This window comes from Rhinatrema bivittatum, chromosome 3 (assembly GCF_901001135.1).
Source record: "Rhinatrema bivittatum chromosome 3, aRhiBiv1.1, whole genome shotgun sequence".
Classification (NCBI taxonomy): domain Eukaryota; kingdom Metazoa; phylum Chordata; class Amphibia; order Gymnophiona; family Rhinatrematidae; genus Rhinatrema; species Rhinatrema bivittatum.
The window spans coordinates 401,882,498-401,904,399 of NC_042617.1; positions in this window are offsets into that span (position 1 = coordinate 401,882,498).

Here is a 21,902-nt window from a genome sequence, read left to right on the forward strand (position 1 = left end):
AATCCAGGCCATAAGAACCTGGCTAGTACCCAAAAACTAAGTCTATTCCATGTTACCATTGCTAGTAACAGTGGTGGGTATTATCTAAGTCAACTTAATTAATAGCAGGTAATGGACTTCTCCTCCAAGAACTTATCCAATCCTTTTTTAAACACAGCTATACTAACTGCACTAACCACATCTTCTGGCAACAAATTCCAGAGTTTAATTGTTCGTTGAGTGAAAAATAACTTTTTCCGATTAGTTTTAAATGTTCCACATGCTAACTAGATGGAGTGCCCCCTAGTCTTTCTATTATCCGAAAGAGTAAAAAACCGATTCACATCTACCCGTTCCAGACCTCTCATGATTTTAAACACCTCTATCATATCCCCCCTCAGCTGTCTCTTATCCAAGCTGAAAAGTCCTAACCTCTTTAGTCTTTCCTCATAGGGGAGCTGTTCCATTCCCTTTATAATTTTGGTTGCCCTTCTCTGTACCTTCTCCATCACAATTATATCTTTTTTGAGTTGCGGCGACCAGAATTGTACACAGTATTCAAGGTGCGGTCTCACCATGGAGTGATAGAGGCATTATGACATTTTCCGTCTTATTCATCATTCCCTTTCTAATAATTCCCAACATTCTGTTTGCTTTTTTGACTGCCACAGCACACTGAATTGATGATTTCAATGTGTTATCCACTATAACACCTAGATCTCTTTCTTGGGTAGTAGCACCTAATATGGAACCTAACATTGTGTAACTATAGCATGGGTTATTTTTCACTATATGCATCACCTTGCACTTGTCCACATTATATTTCATCTGCCATTTTGATGCCCAATTTTCCAGCCTCACAAGGTCTTCCTGCAATTTATCACAATCTGCTTGTGATTTAACTACTCTGAACAATTTTGTATCATCTGCAAATTTGATTACCTCACTTGTCGTATTTCTTTCCAGATAATTTATAAAGATATTGAAAAGTAAAGGTCCCAATACAGATCCCTGAGGCACTCCACTGCTCACCCCCTTCCACTGAGAAAATTGTCCATTTAATCCTACTCTGTTTCCTGTCTTTTCTTTATCAGATTATGTAATCTATTGGATTCCAGAAGCTCTGTTATGCTCTGTTTTAGCAGTGATTCCATTAACTTATGTACCACCATGGTCAGACTAAGTGGTCTGTAGTTCCCCGCCATATCTTTACTTCTACTTTTGTGAAGAACCACCACATCTGCCTGTCTACAGTCATTTGGACCTACTCCTGACTTTAAATATCTGATGAAAAACTCTGATAGTGGTGCTGCCAGAACATCCCTCAGTTCCTTTAATACCTTGGATGTACCCATCCAGCCCTATTTCTTTATCTTGTTGAACAATTCCCTGGAGAAAGGAGATAAACTATTGCAATACTATTCCCCTCATACCTTCTACCCTCAACTTGTCAACCAACAAATTATGGTTGACCATGTTGAAGACAGCTGTTAAATTCAATAGTATCACTATCATCCCCACTAAGTGCATTTAATCTAGGAGTGAAATCATACTAAAGTTGCCTCTAAACCCTGACTGGAATTTGTCTATGTTAACTCCTTTAGATCAGTGTTTCCCAATCATCTCCTAGAGGCAAATCTATCCAGTGTATACAAATATATCTCATGCATATTCATTATGGATATCCTGAAACCCAACTGATTATGTGTGCTTCCAGGAGAGGATTGGGAAAACAATCCACTAGATAGTCTAAGAATTGCTACACCACTATTTTCTCAACCACCTGGCAAGTTGGAGTCTGTTCTAAAATGATTCTTTATACCAGATTAATGCTGGTTATTCTAAAGGGACCTAATAACTGCTGTTTTCATTGGTTCTGGTGAAATACTGTCAAGCAAAGATGTATTCACCAATATGCCCAATGCTCCAACCAACCTGCCCTTGGCAGCCTTATCTAATAGGAAGGACAAGGATCAAAATGGCATAGAGAGCCCCTGATATTATTAAAGATCTTCATCAGTAGCTCATTATTTGTCCAAGTAAATCATTCCCAACTCAAATTATACTTCTTCCCAATCTGCCTTATCATATCATCACCTATTAAAACACTTCTCTTTTCTAACCCCTCAGAGATTATATAAGAACATAAGAAATTGTCATACTGGGTCAGAACAAGGGTCCATCAAGCCCAGCATCCTGTTTCCAACAGTGGCCAATACAGGCTACAAGTACCTGGCAAGAACCCCAAAACTAAGAATATCCCATGCTACTGATGCTAGTAATAGCAGTGGCTATTTTCTAAGTCAACTTGATAATTGCAGATAGTGGACTTCTCCTCCAAGAACTTATCCAAACCTTTTTTAAACCCAGCTACACTAACTGCACTAACCATATCCCCTGGCAACAAATTTCAGATTTAATTGTACGTTGAGTGAAAAAGAATTTTCTCTGATTAGTTTTAAATGTGCTACTTGCTAACTTCATGGAGTGCCCCCTAGTCTTTCTATTATCCAAAATAGTAAATAACTGATTCACATTTACCTTTTCTAGACCTCTCATGATTTTAAACACCTCTATCATATCCTCCCTCAGCCTTCTCTTCTCCAAGCTGAACAGCCCTAATCTCTTTTGCCTTTCGTCATTGGGGAGCTGTTCTATCCCCTTTATCATTTTGGTCACCCTTCTCTGTACCTTCTCCATCGCAACTACATATTTTTTGAGATGCAGCGACCAGAATTGTACACAGTATTCAAGGTTTGATCTCACCATGGAGTGATACAGAAGCATTATGACATTTTCCATTTTATTCACCATTCCCTTCCTAATAATTCCTAACATTCTGTTTTCCATTAAAAAAACATTATCTTGAGGGTTAACCACAGCCTTCAAAACAGCTACCATTCTATGATTTTAGTGGTAGGTGCTATTATAAAAATCCCTTCTGCACCTTTTTCTCCCTTCTTCAAATGTTGTTGTTGTGGTCTTAGACTCTTGTGCTGAGATGAAGTTGGCACAACCTACAGGGAGGAGCCCTGCTGGTCCCCACCATAGGCTGGTGGAGCTGAATGTGACAGAGGCCCAACTGGAGCTTCACCTATTCCAACACTCACTCTCATTAGGTTGAGCCCTAGGGTGCTGGCGCCCAGCAGGGCATAAGCGCGGGCATCTGTGGTCAATGGGAAGGTTCATGAAGGTAGACAAGTCAAAGGCCAGGGTCTGGGATTAGTTGAATGCAGGAAAATTCAGAGTCAGACTGAGGTCAGGGCAGGCAATCAGAGTCATAAATCAAGGCAAGGTCAAAACCAGAGAGGGCAGGCAGGATGGAAAAGCAGGAAGGGAAGCAAGGATGGCACAGGTGGGCAGGAGATGACACTGAAGAACTGAAGACTGGACCACAAAGTCAAAGATAGGAATTGAGGACTGACCACAGTTGAAGAAAAGAACTGAAGCCTGAGGTTGCCAAGACATGGGCCAGGAACAAAAGAACAAGACCAGGAAATCAGGAACGAGGACTGGAACAGAGTAGCAATGGGCAAACAGAGGAACTAAAAGCTGGAACACACTGTGGCAAAGTACTACTACTTTGGTAGTTGACCTATTGCCAAGGTACTGGTGGAGCATTTGAGGAGGCCTTATAAGGACCAGGCAGAGTGATGTTATTGGGGAGGATGCAGGGCCTTTCTTGTCATGGTCCCTTTAATTCAATTAAGGGGCACACACATGTGCCTAAGGAGAACAAGCTGCATCAAAACTCATTGGTGGCATCTCAGCTGCAAGACCCAGCTGCATGCTGTTGCTTCCACCATGAAGGGCAGCCTGATGCAACAAGAAGACCTCATCGCACTAGGATGCAGTACCTTTGACCAAGCTGGCCTAGAGCCTTACCATCTAATAGTGAGATAATAAAGGAGGTCTTAATTCAGTCTGTATTCTGCACTGCACTGAATGGCTCTACTTCAAGGGCATACTCCTAAGTGGGGATTCCACTGGGGCTTTACACATGTGTACACTAAAATTACCTAGAATGATTACGTTTGGAATTGATAACATACCTTTGCTAATTTTTTAGCTGACTATCCTTGGAAGGTTCCCAAAAGATCAATCATATTTATACCCTTTAGGTTGCATCTAACTTGACCAGCAAATATTCTACTCACTTGAGTGGGTATAGGAGTTGACAAGAAGACTTTTCTTGGTTCTTAAAACCAGGAATGTTCTCCCATCTTTCCTTCTAATCCCTTGGGCATTCATAAAGAAAAAATTTTACGGGCGGATTTTAAAAGCCCTGCTCGCTTAAATACGCCCGGATTTACGCGAGCAGGGCCTTGCGCGCCGGCGTGCCTATTTTCCATAGGCTGCCGGCGCGCGCAGAACCCCGGGACTCGCGTAAGTCCCGGGGTTTCTGAAAAGGGGCGTTTCGGGGGCATGTCGGGGGCGTCGCTGAGTGACGCCGCGTTTGGGGGGCGTGGCACGGCGTTTGGGGGTGGGCCCAGGGCATGGCGCCAGCCTGGGGGCATTCCTGGGGCGTGGCCGCGCCCTCCAGAACCGCCCCCGGGTCGGGTCTCGGCACGCCAGCAGCCCGCTGGCGCGTGAGGATTTACGTCTCCCTCCGGGAGGCGTAAATCCATGGATAAAGGTGGGGGGGGTTTAGATAGGGCTGGGGGGGTGGGTTAGGTAGAGGAAGGGAGGGGAAGGTGAGGGGAGGGAACGGAGGCAGGCTGCGCGGCTCGGCGCGTGCCGGCTGCCCAAAATCGGCAGCCTTGCGCGCGCCGATCCAGGATTTTAAAAGATACGCGCGGCTACGCGCGTATCTTCTAAAATCCAGCGTACTTTTGTTTGCGCCTTCTGCGCAAACAAAAGTACGCGATCGCGCAGTTTTTAAAAATCTACCCCTGTGGGGTAGATAATAAAGGAGGTCTACCCCTGTGGGATAGATTTTTAAAAACTGCGCGATCACATACTTTTGTTTGCGCAGCAGGCGCAAACAAAAGTACGCTGGATTTAAAAAGATACGCGCATAGCCGTGCGTATCTTCTAAAATCCTGGATCGGCGCGCACAAGGCTGCCGATTTTAGGCAGCCGGTGCGCGCCGAGCCGTGCAGCCTGCCTCCGTTCCCTCCGAGGCCGCTCCGAAATCGGAGCGGCCTCGGAGGGAACTCTCTTTCGCCCTCCCCTCACCTTCCCCTCCCTTCCTCTACCTAACCCACCCCCCCGGCCCTATCTAAACCCCCCCTACCTTTATCCAAGGATTTACGCCTCCCGGAGGGAGACGTAAATCCACGCGTGCCAGCGGGCTGCTGGCGCGCTGAGACCCGACCCGGGGGCGGGTCCAGAGGGCGCGGCCATGCCCCAGGAAAGCCCGCAGGCCGGCGCCAAACCCCGGGCCCGCCCCCCAAACGCCGTGCCATGCCCCCAAATGCGGAGTCACTCGGCGACGCCCCCGACACGCCCCGGACACGCCCCTTTTCAGAAACCACGGAACTTACGCGAGTCCCAGGGTTCTCGCGCGCCGGCGCGCAAGGCCCTGCTCGCATAAATCCGGGCGGATTTACGCAAGCAGGGCTTTTAAAATCCGCCCGTCAGTACATAGCTGGTTACAAAATAACTGTATATTTGTCATTTAAATACGACTCTGTGATCTGCTCCAAATCAGTCCTAAGTTCAATGATCAAATCTAGTGATTTATCTACCTTATTTGTTGGCTTACCTCACATTGACAACAAATTGACATTTTGAGAGGATGAAATGCCCATTTCTAGTGATGAGCCCCTCCAGTTCAATGATAATTCCTGATCTATTTTGGCCCTCTTCTTGATCTTTCTAAAATTATTACTATGTTGGCCATTACTCATAACTTTCCCGATTTCCTGCTGCACAGATATTAAAGCAAACCAATCTGAACATCCCTACTACAGACAATATTCTTACCATGATTTAAGTATGAACCATATCGTCTGTTATCAATGATTACTAACACTTCTTTACCTTCAGTTACCTCCCTTATCTAGCTTAGACAAACATACATTACTCCCCAAAATCCCATTGCATGCTGAGGGAAAAATGGAATACAGGGAGCTAGTTCTCCAATTTCTCATAGCTATTAAGCCTTCATCTCAGCACTCTACCATGAATTCCAATCAGACCATCCCAAACATTCCACACCAACCGCAATCATTTAACAAAGCTACTCACAAGTCCAGTCTTTAGAATCCACCCAATCCTCTAAAGTCTCCTACAAGCCTGTTTTAAAATCTGTCCCAGGAATTTCTCAGGTCTGCATAAAGGGGTCACAAAGGAACATGCCCCTTTGGCGCATTTCTGTGGTGCAATTCTCTAGCAGGTCTGCCTATTTCTAGGAATAGCATTGGCAATGCGATAATATCACCAGCCAAAGGGTGGGATTGGGAAATTGTTTGCTTGAAGAACAAGCATAGGGGAGGATCCACTGGACAGGGTACCCTCAATGCTTCTTTGCCCCTCCAGACAGTAAAGTGCTGCATACTGTTCTTGGGTATCCTCCATGGGGTGAAGTACTGCATACAGCTTTCTCTTGGGTCTTCCCCTTTGTAGAAATAGTACCGGTACTGAAATTGTTAGTAATAACCTCACATTAAGATGAGCAATTGATGTAGTAACTGCTATTTTATGAGTTGATTCAATGTTTTATTTTAGTTTATGTGTGTTTTACTATTGTAAAGTGTCCTGATCATTTATGGACAAAAGGGCATATAAATATTTGTAAATAAATAAAATAAATATATAATGGATGTGACCTGATCACCTTATTTCTGTATTGTTCTTCCTATCTATAACAACTTCTGGCTTTTTTCTGGAACACCTTTTTTGTGGTTAAGTAGTAACAGCCCCTTATCTGATGTGTGCATTGAATACGTGTGTATGTATATCTATTTATTTATTTATTTATTTCGGATTTATATATACCGACATTCTCAATACAAGTATCGAATCAGGTCGGTTTACATATAACAAAACATTCGCACAAAAGGCGTTACATGTAACAGCGTTTCTTAACATATAACGTATAACATATAGCATATAACCTATAACATATAGATATTACATAGATAATAATAATAGTAACTCGTCAACAGGACGTAGGTAAATGTTCGGCATGTTTATAGCGAGAATAAATGTCTAGAAAAAAATTAAAGGGTAGACTAAATTGTGTTATGAGGGTACATAGACCATGTTGATGTGCAAAATATGCGAGAAGTGCATGAGTTAAGGAAGACTGATGAATCAGAGAAGAAGTCTTAAACAGTTATCTAATCTAATCTATATCTAAATCTATCTGTATATATATATATATATATATACAAGCCGTTAAGCCCGTTAAAACGGGCTACATCCCTCTGTCTCTCACCTCCCCCTCTTTCTCTCTCCCCTCACTCTTCACCACCCCCTCCCTCACCCACTCCTCCCCACCCTCCCTCTCCTATCACTCAGTCCCTCCCTCCCACTCAGTCTCACTCACTCCCTCCCCCCTCTCTCCCTTCCTCTCACTCACTCAGTCCCACTCCCTCTCCCTCAGTCCCACTCCCTCTCTCTTTATCTGTCCAAAGGGAAGGCCTCAAAATACAAGATCTTGACTGTACTCCCTGGAGGAAAGGAGGAGCAGGGGTGATATGATTCAGACTTTCAGATACTTGAAAAACTTTAATGATCCAAAGACTACGACAAACCTTTTCCGTCAGAAAAAAATCAGCAGAACCAGAGGTCACGAGCTGAGGCTCCAGGGAGGAAGACTAAGAACCAATGTCAGGAAGTATTTCTTCACAGAAAGGGTGGTGGATGCCTGGAATACCCTTCCGGAGGAAGTGGTGAAGTCTAAAACTGTGAAGGACTTCCAAGGGGCGTGGGATAAACACTGTGGATCCATCAAGTCTAGAGGACGTGAATAAAGAGGAGGAAGCAAAACACTGCACGGAGCGGCAGTAGCCACAGAGGCAATCACGGAGCGGGATGCCAGTGGTTGGTGTTCCACCTTCACGGAGCGGAAGGATGGAGGGCTGCTATCTCCAAAAAAAAAACAAAAAACAGGGGTGGGTAAGAGTATGGGGCAGGGGTGTGGCCTGCTTATTGCAGCGGTTGCTACCCCTAATTGAGCTGGATGTTCACTTGGATGCAGATCCGGCGCTGCTCTCTTCATTGGTGGTGGTGTGGAGGGGAATTAGGGCTGGAGGGTACTGGAAGCCAATAGTAACAGGTGGTCATATGACAGGTCAAAGGTAGCGCCGGAGCCATTTTGTTTTTTTTGTCCCCTGACGTCAGGAGCGTAGGAGATCGCTCCCGGACCCCCGCTGGACCCCCAGGGACTTTTGGCCAGCTTGGGGGAGCCTCCTGACCCAACCGCGAATCGTTTTTCCGTACGGAAAAACAATTCGCAGTTGGAGATCGCTCCCGGACCCCCACTGGACTTTTGGCAATTCTTGTGGGGGTCAGGAGGCTCCCACAAGCTGGCCAAAAGTCCCTGGGGGTCCAGCGGAGGAAATGATCACACCGGGACCCTTCCTCTGGACCCCAGGTAATTTAAGGCATTTTGGGGGGGTTCGGGAGGGTGGGGGATTTATTTTAAAGGGACGGGGTGGGTTTTAGGGTTGTTTTATTGTGCCGGTTTTCGATTTACACGATTTACACAATATTTAAAAAACCCAAACTGCGACGATCCGATTCCCTCCCCCTCCCAGCCGAAATCGATCGTTAAAACGATCGATCACATGATTCACATCTCTACAGTAACAACAAAATTTGAACAAATGGTAAATTACTTGAGGAGAGTAGAGGAATGGATATGTAAGAATGATCTAGTATTAAATTTCACAAAGAATTATTAGGGGTAAGTCAAACTGAAGCACTTGAAAATGTTCCCCCATTTGGGTATAACAGGATCATACTTCCTTACACATCAGAAATCCAAGATTTGGAAATTATAATAGATTCTAAATTGACTGATTAAAACCATACTAAAAAAGGCATTTTTCAAATTGAGAATGGTGAGACATCTACAAAAGGTTCGATGTAATAATGATTTTTGTATTATAACACAAGAGTTGTGCTATCAGCTCTAGATTACTGTAATTCCAAATATAGAGTTTCCTAAAAAACACCTCAAAGTACTGTAGACAGTGCAGAATGCCACAGCATGAATGATCACAGGTCTTGAATGAAAAGAGCATAACACACCTACTTTGATAATGCTCCATTGGCTGCCAGTGGAATACATAATGAAATTTAAAATAATAATGATTGCATTTAAAACATTGTAGGGCACTGGCCCTAAGTATTTGAAAGAAATATTGATGTCTGGTACATTGATACAGCACCTATGGCCCTCTGTTCAAGAAGCACTAATAGAATTATCACTAATGGATAGTGTGTTCCAGAGCATTTTCAGTCATTAGCCCCAAGCTTTGAAATAGCCTTCTACTATCCTTTAGATTAGAACTAAACATTACAAAATTCTGGAAAGGGTTGAAAATAATGTTATTCTCACAGGTTTACACCAATGTGTTAAAAGATTAGGTGGTAACTTTTAAACAAGCATGCAGGCACACATATACGTGGGTTTGTTGGCCTGTGCCTAGAGACATGGTCATCTTATAACATGCACACATATATGCATGTTTGTTATAAAATAACCTAAAGGTGTGCACATGTGCGTGCATTTTTAAGTGGACATGTGCCAATGTGTGCAAATGCTGCTTCTTCAGGTAAGTGGGGGAATTTTAAAACACGCGTGCTGACGCCATTACCAGTTTGACCAATTAATTCCTAGTTCACCCAGGTAAGGAATAGGACTTCCAAACCCCCTGGTTTAATAGCCTCCCTTCTCCCCTGTTAGCCCTGGCCCATAAAACCCCACTGATGTGTTTAGTTTTTTTTGTTTGGTGACTTACCTGCCATTCATAGCAGAAGAGACCCCTGCTCGCCTCTGCATGTAAGTATTTATGCACAAATTTCAAGGTGAAATCCAGGAATGCCCATGCCCCGCCCAGGCTATTCCCATGTCCAGCGTCTTTTTTGGAACATTTCATTTATGTAAATAGGAGATTCACACATACATGGGCGGCTTTTAAAATCCACTGGGCAGGCGTTGGCCTGACTTGTGTGCATATCTCCTGGTTTCGGCAGTGCTGGACTTTTGAAACTCACCTTTAAGTGCCTTACAAAAGATTGAGAAAGCTGAATTAAAAGGAAATATTTCATTATTTTACCTATGTTATTCATTAGCTTTTTAATCATACTGTATATTTGTGCTAATTAATTTACATTTTATATTGTAATCTGCCTTGTCAACATTTCTATGGAAAGGCATTATTTAGGCTGGTTATTCTGTCTCCATATTACAATTTCTCTTATTTTTTACCTAGATTTTCAGTTCACTGGCTTCTGAATTGCAGGATAGCCTGATTCAGTCTTGGTTTTATAGTACTGTATAAATACACTTGTAGTTTGCTTTTCTTAGGAAATGCAGTAGTGAATTCAGAACTACAAGTCCCATCATACAGTGGGATAAAACCAGAATTGATTTCACTGTCCTGAAATTCTGGAGTCAGATGGTACTGCTGCCTCTCATTCCTCTGCAAGTATTCCTATAGCAATTATGTCAACTGCCTGGGAACAGAGTTGAGAGTTGGCTACTGCAAAAGCAAGCAGGAATCACACAAGGTATAGCTCCACTGGATGGGGCAGTATTTAAAAAACATATAAGGTAGAAACTTAATTCCAACAATATCACAAATATCCACTTCAAGAAAACACTAAATTATAGAACTGAACTTGTGCTAAAATTCAGTATTTAAGGGGATGAGACCATCATAAATGGATCCCGTGATGTGTGCAATCATTACTTTAATCAGTGGCTCCTCCACTATAATCATCAGTCTCTATCAAGTCTTTTTTTTCAATATTTTTCATGATGCCCTGGGGTACACTTAGTCCTGGCCTTCATCCCATCAGTAAAATTGTTCATGCAGTTTCCAGGACCCTATCACAAATTAAAATGCAACATTCAGCTTTCCCTTAAGACTGTCTCTTTGAAGGAGCGGCATTGGCAATGTGGTGATTGTTTCAATTGAGGTGGTAGGATCAGGAGTCAGTGTCTGTGAAGAACAAGCAGGAATCACATGGTAGTGTGGGTCCCTGGGAGTTGCTTCTTTTGTCCAACTACATTTGTCTGCCTTGTGAATTTAAGTGGTTAAATTCAGCCTGTCTCAATTTAATGTGCATTATGTGCTCCCCTTTATGGGCAGATATAATACAATAATGTTAAATATGGCTTAGTACTCAGTGTCCTGGCTATTCAGTTAATTAGTAGGGACACTAGTAGAATGAATGTATAAATTACAGTAATCTGCAAATTTATACATGACAATGCTGCCTCTGAGAATTTAACTATCTCTTTGTTCTAATGCCAATCTGTGCCTTGTTTGTGATAACTCTCCCTCTTATAATGGGACAGAATTCCCAGTAAACTTACCTTTACTGATAAAGAGGTTAAATTCTGCCTGTAAACCTTTATTTTCCTAATCCTTAAACTTTCCTTCTCAATAAAAGAAAACATTCTAAAATGAGATTCCAGTAGGGATGTGCTATCGTTCAGAACGAATTAGGCAATTTCAACAAAATTCCCTAATTCGTCCTGGTTCAAGGACCCCTAAACCCGAACAAAATTTTCCCGAAATTTCAGGAACAATTTGGTTTTGGGTTAGCACGCACTAACGGTTCCCCTGAATTACAAAGGCCCGAACCACAGGAAATATGATATTTCCTGGGGCGAGCCGAAAACGAAGCCCGAACCGAAAGGTTCAGGCTTTGCGCATCCTTAGATTCCAGTATCAAATCCAGTAGGAATTTTGGTAAATCATAGGAATAATCTAGGAGTTTGTCATTAGAATAGCTGAAATACTGCATCCTATAGGCCCATGAATTATGATGTTTTGCAGCCTTGCCCCATGCCCCCTCTTTTTAATGGGCTGTGGAGATTGGCTGATGTATAATCCTTGACTTGAAAATATTGGATTGTTGAACTTGAATAATCCCCTTCAATAATCTCATTTTCTCTTTAACATGTTCTTTGATGGTGTATCTATGTTTACTAGCCAGAAGATTGAATAACCTTGTTACCATAGCAATGAGGAATCTCTTTCTCTGAATTTAGACAGAGCGGTCATTGTAATGTTTTGACCTATTAGAATATTGAATTGTGCATATTTTAAGGGATCCAGAGGCATTATGTTGCCTTAGCCATAAAGGGCAAAAGTTTCACAGCGGACATTCGGGGTCAGTGGGAAAAGCAAGAAGAAAAAGTGCTTACAATCTATGCATCTCCCTTATAGCAGATGCAAAGTCTTCAGTATAAATTATGTATAGATATTTTAAATGAAATCCTCACATGCTATTCACCTTCCCTACCCTAACCTTGCCAAGGCCATGGTCCTTTTTCTCACAGTGAAAAGTACATTTGCTATTTCATAGCAACAAGTGCTTTTCGCTGCTGAGAAGAAGCCACTTTTCAGCCCTGGACAATTTACCTGGTTAACTGCTTAGTTACCTGTAGAAATTCCTTTGAAAATTGTACTCCAAATAATTTCAGTTTTGCACAAGTAAGAACTTTGTATATCAAAGCTATTGAGGAATCTTGCATTAACTTATAATGCCCATTTTATGAATGTAGATCATTGAGGGGCAATCGTTTGAATAGCTTTTGCAATCTGAAAAGTTCTCCCACTGGTATTCAGAGTCATTGAGGAACTGAAACATGAAAAATGAAAATGTGACCAAAAATTATGTAAAATCTAAGATGATTCAATCAACTCAGAAAGTAAACATAATGGTAGAAAAGTTTCTATGTCAATAGTATTAGCAGGGCACAAAAGAAGTCAAGGGAATTGTTCAAAATTGTGAGGAAGTTAAATAGTCAAGTTCCTACAGACTCTGAACCAGAGGGTTCTGAGCTGATAAGCAATTAATTTGCTGAATTATTTAATGGAAATATTTTAGAAAGATTGGTGATTTTACAGAAAGAGATTTAATTGTTTTATCACATTTTCTGAGTTTGGACCAGATTGTCTATTGGGATCATTTTATTCCCTTCATGATAGAGCAAGTAGAGAATACTCTAGGAAAGTTAATGCCAACCATGTGTGGCCTAGATCCATATATTTCATGGATGATTAAAGCTGTTAAACTAGATTTAGCAGAACTAATTGCTCAAGTGGTCCATGCATCATCAATAGAAGGCTTATTGCCAGAACGTTTAAAACAAATTCTTAAAGCATTAATAAGGCCATTTTGGGGAAAAAATACAATCTTTATCTGAACAAAAAGCAGTACTTTAGATTAGTTTTGAACCTGTACAATTTAAGGAAGCTTACTGCGATGTCTGTGCATATCCAATTATTAGATTTTCTTGGATGACTTGGCATCTGGTTTTAGACATAGAAAGGGAATGGATATATTGTTGGTGGCATTATTAAATTGTCTCAGGCAGGAAATTGATAAAGGCAGAACACAAGGATTATACATTTGGACCTTTCCTCTACATTGAGCCCTGTAAATCCCAGTCTGTTGATTTAGATGCTAGAGGGACTCGGAATTAGAGTACAGATTTTGCAGTGGTTTCTCTCTTTCCTGAAAGACAGGGAGCAAAGGTTAACTATGGTGATGTAAAGATCAGATCAGTGGTTACTTGTTGCAACGGAAGTGGACACTTGGGCTGAGGTGGGGTTGACACAACCAGTAGGAAGGGTCCTACGGTTCCCCACCACTGGCAGGTGGAGTGGGCTGATGTACAGAGGCCAGCTGGTGCTTCAACAATACCAGCCCTCATTCCCTGCGGGTTGAGCCTTTGGATACCGGGGCCGGCTGGGCTTAGGTAGGCCTCCATATGTCATCGTATATGGAAGGATCGAGGTCAGCCCAGAGGCAGCAACAGAGGTATGCTAAAGTCTGTTCTGGACGAGGCGGAGTCCTGGAGACCCGGGTGCCAAAGGAACAAGAGTCAGACAGGGGGCGCCAGAGCAAGAGCAGGCCGAAGCCTGAGTAGGCCAAGCCCAGGATGTAGACTGAAGAGGCGTTGAAGGGCAAGCTTGAGTCAAGGCTGGCGGTGGTCTAGAAGCGGTGGCAAGCAAAGCTGAAGTCTGAGCGAGGAGATAGTCAAATGTAGTCAGCAATGCAGAGGTCTGGGTCTGGAGAGAGGCAACGTAGTCAGGCGATGCAGAGGTCTAGATCTGGAGAGAGGCAACGGCGTAGTCAGGCGATGCAGTGGTCCGGGCTTGGAGAGAGTCAAAGGTGTGGTCAGGCAAAGCAGAGGTCCAGGCTTGGAAAGAGTCAACCATATGGTAAGGCAAAGCAGAGGTCAAGGTCTGAGGAAGTAATCCGAGGATAGGTTGGAGAGCGGGAACACAAGAAGGAGGAAACCAGGAACAGGAGCCAGCGAGGATCAGGAACACAGGAATGAGGGGAATCTCTCAGGAGGCAACAAGTACTCGACCAGCGAGGAGACATGTTGCAAAGGCAATCCTAGGAAGCAGAGCCCAGGCTTAAATAACAGAGCTCCGCTTATGTCATCATCCAAGGCCCCTGCCAAATTCCCACCACAGGCCCTACTTAAGTGATGAGTGCGCATGCACCAAGGAAGGGGCACAGCGCCGAGTAGCAGTGTCTCTCCATGGATCACTCAGAAGCACCAGGGGTGGCCCGAGGACAGAGCCAGTGGCCTACCACCGCCAGAGATGAGGGATCTGGCAATGGATTCACTTGAGAGAGGTGAGGGGGCTGAGCCACAGGTCTGCCATGGCTGGCACGCGTAACAGTTCCCCCCCCTTTTCGCCCCCCCCCCTTGGAGGTCTGAGTTTGCCCAGATGGGCACGATGAAACTGTAGGAGGAGGGTTTTATCCAGGATGTTTCGAGCTGGTTCCCATGAATTTTCTTCAGGGCTGTAACCCTCCCAGGAAAGCAGGTATTCCCACTGGCGGCTCCTATGGTGGATGTCAAGGACTTCTTGAACTTTGTAGGTGGTTTCAGTCTCAGCAACCAATGAAGGTGGTTCAGGAGCTTTTTGTGAAGGCCAGGATAGAACCACTGGCTTCAGGAGAGATAAGTGAAACATATTGTGGATTCTCAATGTAGGTGGAAAACAAAGCTGGTATGTAACTGGTCCAACACGACAAATGACTGGAAAATGTCCAATATACCTTGGTGCAAATCTTTGAGAAGGTATATTGAGCCAAATATACCGAGTGCTCAACCAAACTTTCTGGCCAGGAAGGAACTCAGGAGCCGAGCATCGGCAAGTCAGCAGATTTCTTGGCCTGGGATGCGGCTTGGTGTAAGCGAAGATTCCTCTGATTCCAGAGTGTCTTGAGGGCATCAGCAGTAGCCTGCGCAGCAGGAGAGGGTACTGATAATGGTATGGGCAATGGTGGTCGTGGCTGCTTTCTGTAGATGATGGAAAAGGGTGATATACCTGTAACAGCGGCAATATGGGAGTTGTGGGAAAACTCCGCCCAAGGAAGGAGTTCGGACCAATTGTCTTGACGGTCGTTGATATAGGCACAGAGAAAAAACTTTAAGGAGCAGTTCATACGCTCAGCTTGTCCATTGACTTGTGGATGGTAGGCTGTTGATAGACTGATGTTAATGCCAAATTTGTGATAAAGGGTGTGCCAGTATCAGGCAACAAATTGTGGACCCCTGCCAGAGACAATGTCCTTGGGCAAGCCATTTAGTCGAAAGATGTGATGAACAAACATGTGTCCCAACTTGGGAGCAGATGGTAAGCCTGGTAGTGGGACAAAAGAGGCCATTTTAGAAAATCGGTCTATCGTAACCCATATGACCATGTGGCCCTTAGATGGTGGCAAGTCCATGATGAAATCCATGGAGAGATGTGTCCACGGTTCTTCGGGAGCTGGAAGTAGCTGAAGCAGACCCCAAGGTCAACCAACCGGGGTTTTTTGTTGAGCACAAGTGTTGCAGGAATCGACATACGTTTTAGCGTCAGAGACCATTTTGGGCCACCAGAAGAATCACTGGAGCAGCACCAGGGTTCGAGCTCATCCTGGGTGACTGGCAAACATAGAGTTGTGTGCCTACCGGAGGACTCTTTCACAGAGTTGATGGGACACTACCATCTTCCCAGTGGGAACTGGGTGAGTCGCAAACAGACAAATACAAGCTGGGTCAATTATGTGACCAGTTTCTTCCGGAGTATCTTATGGCTCAAAAGAACATGATAGGGTGTCCGCCCAGAGGTTTTTTCCAGCTGGACGATAGCGAAGTTCAAAGTTGAACCTAGAAAAGAATAAGGCCCATCGGGCTTTACGAGCGTTAAGATGCTGGCATGGCTCAAATGTTCCAGATTCTTGTGATCTGTGAATACCATGAACTTGTGTTGAGTGCCCTCTAGCCATGGGCACCATTCTTCTAGAGTCAATTTGAAGGCGAGTAACTCGCGATCTCCAATACTAAAATTTTGTTCCACTGAAGAGAACTTTCGAGAGTAGAAAGGAAAATTAGGTTCTTACCTTTGCTAATTTTCGTTCCTGTAGTACCAAGGATCAGTCCAGACTGCTGGGTTATGCCTCCCCTCCAGCAGATGGAGTCAGAGAGAAAACTGAAGACACTCCCCAGATATACTGGTGTGCCACCTGCGATCCTTCAGTATATGTGATATCAAAGCAGAAACGAACGACAGGACCACTGTAGCCATTGTCAAAGTCATCAAAATATGTTAGTACCCATTGAGCAGAACAAGTAAAAACTTCCTTGAGAAACAAGAACAAGGAACAAACATGACCACAACAGGACAACCAAAACGGTGTAGAACAACCCAAACTAAGGTCAACTTACCGTGGAAACTGGACCACGATCCGTAAGAATCTGACACCGAGAAAACCTGAAATACGAGCGGACTCCCAGAAAACTTGGGCGGGCGTCTGGACTGATCCTTGGTACTACAGGAACGAAAATTAGCAAAGGTAAGAACCTAATTTTCCTTTCCCTGTACGTACCAGGATCAGTCCAGACTGCTGGGATGTACCCAAGCCGCCTTAAATGGGATGGGACCCCGAGAGTCCCGCTCGAATCACACTGCTGCCAAAAGAAGCAGCCGACGGCCCCCGAACATCTACGCGATAATGTCGAGCAAAAGTATGCAACGACTTCCAAGTGGCCGCCCTACAAATCTCCTGGGTAGAGACCTGAGTACTCTCAGCCCAGGAAGACGCCTGTGAACGGAGGGAGTGGGCCTTAAGCCCGTCCGGAACGGACTTACCACACCCAATGTACGTGGATGCTATCGAGCACTTCAGCCAGCGGGCAATAGTAGCTTTTGAGGCCTGTAAACCCTTTTTGGGCCCCTGCCACAACACAAACAGGTGATCTGACCGCCAAAAATCATTGGTGACTTCCAAATATCGCAAAAGCACTCGACGAACATCCAAACGCTTCAAGTCGGAACCGTGAGAAGACTGCAGCTCCTTCTCCGAGAAGGACGGCAAGTCCACCGACTGATTCACGTGAAAAGCCGATACAACCTTAGGCAAGAACGAAGGAACCGTACGTAACGACACCCCTGAGGCAGAGATACGCAAGAACGGCTCCCTGCACGAGAGCGCCTGTAGCTCCGATACCCGACGCGCGGAGGCTATGGCCACTAAGAACACTGTCTTGAGGGTGAGATCCTTTAAGGAGGCTCACCTCAGCGGCTCAAAGGGCGCGACGGTGAGGCCCTTGAGTACCAAATTCAAGCTCCAGGAAGGACAAGGGGCTCTGAGTGGAGGACGTAAGTTCTGAACACCGCGCAAGAATCTGGCCACGTCCGGATGACATGCGAGAACGGATCCTTCAAACTTTCCTCTCAAACAACCCAGAGCCGACACCTGGACTCGCAGAGAACTGTAAGCCAAACCCTTCTTCAGACCATCCTGTAGAAAAGTAAGGATATCCGCTATCGACGCACGACGAGGCTGAACTTGGGCGGTCGCGCACCAGGAGTCGAATGCTTTCCACACCCTGGCATAAGCAAGTGTGGTAGAAGGTCTCCGCGCGCGAAGCAAGGTAGAAATAACCGGCTCCGAATAGCCTTTCTTTCTCAACCGCCGCCGTTCATAAGCCAAGCCGCCAGACAAAAGCGATCCGCTAGATCGAAAAATACTGGTCCTTGACGAAGAAGGTTCGGAAGGTGGCCCAACCGTAAGGACCCGTCCCTGGCGAGATTGACTAGGTCCGCAAACCACGGTCTTCTTGGCCACTCGGGAGCAACTAGAATCACTGGTCCCTGATGGGATTCTAGACGCCTTAACACCTTGCCTACTAAGGGCCAGGGGGGGAACACATAGAGAAGGGTGTGACAAGGCCATGGAATCGCTAGCGCATCTACCCCCTCCGATCCGTGTTCTCGCCTTCGGCTGAAAAAACGTGCTGCCTTGGCGTTGAGCCGAGTTGCCATCAGGTCTAGGCGCGGCACTCCCCATCGCCGGGTGATGAGACTCATCGCCTGGTCCGAGAGCTCCCACTCCCCGGGATCCAAGTACCGACGACTGAGATAATCCGCTTGAACGTTGTCTATGCCCGCGATGTGAGTGGCCGCGATGCGGGCCAGGTGGCGTTCCGCCCAGGCCATTAACAAGGACACTTCGACCGCCACCTGCTGACTTTTCGTGCCGCCTTGTCGATTTATGTATGCTACCGTGGTCGCGTTGTCTGTCAGAACTCGAACCGCCCGGCCCCGTACCATTGGCAGAAATTGACGCAAGGCTAGGCGTACTGCCCTGGTTTCCAGACGGTTGATGGACCACGAAGCTTGGCGATGGGTCCACGTCCCTTGCACCGCACGGGATTGACAGACTGCCCCCCAGCCGGTCAGACTGGCATCCGTCGTCACTATGACCCAAGGGGGGGGCTCGAGGTCCACTCCTTGCAAAAGATTGTCCGGGACCAACCACCAGCTTAAGCTGGACCGTGCCGGTTCTAACAGTGGCAACTGCACTCCGTAATCCTCGGATTTCTGGTCCCAGCGAGAAAGGAGAGCCCTTTGCAATGGCCGCATATGAGCAAAAGCCCACGGTACCATCTCCAGAGTAGACACCATATGTCCAATGACTTGCAAATAATCCCAGGCCGTGGGTAACTGGAGATCTAGAAGCCGCTGCACCTGAAACATCAGATGCTCCATTCTCTGTCGAGTCAGAAATACCTTGCCTACCAGGGTATCGAAACGCGCTCCCAAAAATTCCAACCGTTGACTCGGAAGCAGCTGGCTCTTTGCAAAGTTGACCACCCAGCCTAGCGACTGAAGTTGCTGTATCACCAATCGGACTGCCCGGTTGCACTCGGTTTCCGATTTCGCCCGTATGAGCCAATCGTCCAGGTAGGGATGTACCAATATTCCTTGACGTCGCAGGAAAGCAGCGACTACCACAAGAACCTTGGTAAACACTCGTGGCGCTGTAGTGAGGCCGAAAGGAAGGGCACAAAACTGGTAGTGTTCTCCCAACACCATGAATCTCAGATATCTCTGATGACGCTCCCGGATTCCGATGTGGAGATATGCCTCGGCTAGATCCAAAGAAGCCAAAAATTCTCCCTTGTGGACGGCCGCAATAACAGACCTTAGAGTTTCCATGCGAAACCGGGGAACGTGCAAGGCCTTGTTTACTCGCTTCAAATCCAGAATGGGACGGAACGTACCTTCCTTCTTTGGGACTAGAAAATAAATGGAATAGCGGCCCGTTCTTGTCTCGTCCGGGGGAACGGGTAGTATTGCCCCGAGGGCCCGTAAGTGGTTCACCGTTTCGGCTATAAGAAGTTGCTTTTCCCGAGGCCCGCAAGCGGATATCATAAAAAAGTCCCGGAGGGGTCGAGCAAAGTCCAACTCGTAACCGTGACGCACCACGTCGAGGACCCATTGATCCGAAGTTATTTTGACCCACTCCTCCCAAAACCGGGACAACCGACCTCCGATAAGTTGAACCGAGGAGTGGGCCTGCGCACATTCATTGAGCTGGTTTGATGGCCGGGAAAGACTGCGAGGCACCCCCCGGGGAGGCCGCCTACCACGAAAGGAAGAAGAAGACCAAGATTGGGACCTTGCCGGTTGCTTCTGGGAAAAGGAACCACCCCTCCCCATTCGGAACCGGCGCTGACCCCGAAAACGAGCTCTGGCATTTCCAAAAGACCGAGACTGACGCGGTTTGTCCTCTGGCAACTTGTAAACCTTATTATCACCCAGGTCTTTGATAAGTTGATCCAACTCTTCACCAAACAATAGCTTACCCTTAAAAGGAAAGGAACCTAGGCGTGCCTTGGAAGAAGCGTCGGCCGACCAACGACGGAGCCATAGCAATCGCCGTGCGGAAACCGCGGAGGACATAATCCGAGCTGAGGTCCGCAACAAATCATACAAAGCATCCGCTGTATAGGCCACCGCAGCCTCCACGCAGTTGGCTTGCTCCGCCTCTCCAGGTGGAAGCTCTTGGGAAGTAAGCAGCTGCTGAACCCAGCGCAGGTTGGCCCTCTGCACTAGGCTGCTGCACGCCTCTGCCCGGACCCCTAGGGCCGCTACATCAAAAATGCGCTTGAGCAAGACCTCCAGCTTGCGATCCTGAAGATCCTTGAGAGCTATCCCCCCCGTAACGGGGATGGTGGTGTGTTTGACCACAGCCGTCACCGCCGAATCCACCGAGGGGGTCTTTAGGAGATCCAGGGAGTCCGCCGGTAGGGGATACAGTTTCTCCATGGCCCTGCTCACACGCAGCGAAGCCTCTGGGACCTCCCACTCTTTGGAAACAAGTTGTAACACCTTATGATGAAAAGGGAACGTTTGAGGGGGGGCCTTCAGGCCCGCCATGGCCACGTCCCCCGTGGAAGTGTCCGCGTCCTGATGCGGGGCCGGAAGCTCCAACTCCTTCAATACATGAAGGATTAAAAATGCTAACTCCTCTTTGCCGAACAAGCGGCGCACCTGGGGGTCGTCCCCTTCAACCAATGCCGGATCGCCCCCAGCGAACGAATCCGGGTCCCCCTGAGGCTCTGGTAATCCTGTAGCCGGCGGGCGGGGGTCCTGAGCCCCCTGGTCCCCGCAGTCCCGCGGACGAGGGCCACTAACCCCCACGCTCCCCTGATCCCCCCCAAGCCTGGGAAGCTTGGGAGGGGGGGTCCATCAGCTTCCCATCCTGCCTCTGCCTGTAAGAAAGCTTTGTGCATTAACAGCACAAAATCTGCCGAAAAAGGCACAGACCTCTTCAAAGCTGCCTTACCTGCACCAGAAGGGGGAGGGGCTGCCTCCTCATCCAAAACGGGCGGCGATTCTGTCATTAGACCGGATGGAGAGGGAGGAGGGGAGAACTCCTCCTCCGACGCTGATAGCTCCGGCTGCCTCGTGGCCAAGATGGCCGCCGCCCTCCTTCCCGAGGGGGGAGGGGCCGAATATCGGGAGCCCGGCTGCTTGCTCTGCCGCGACGAGGAGGGAGAAGGACGGCAGCTGCGGGCAGCGCTCAGCCCCCCCGAGGGTCCCTCGCCCCCGGGAAGACATCGGGTGCAGAGACCCTCGCGGGAGAGTCGCGCCCCCGCCCCCCCGCAGGCCGAGCAGGCCGAAGATCGCGGCATCCCGGGCCGAAACGCAGGCGGCAGGTAAAAGCGCGCCAAAAAACAGAGGAGAGCAAACGTGGCTCGCAAAAAATGCGCCGGGTGACCCAGCCACCCCCTCCGGAGTCCACAGAGGCACGGCAGGCCGGGGCTAGAAGTAAAAGCTCACTGCCTGTCACCAACAGGTCTTAAGTGGCTCGAAGGCAGAAAAAGGAAACTTTTATTTTTATTTTTTTTCAAAACCCCCTTCAGGGTAAGGGACCCTGGGACATAGGGGGGAGGGTGACCGGCCCACCGGTAATCTCTCCCC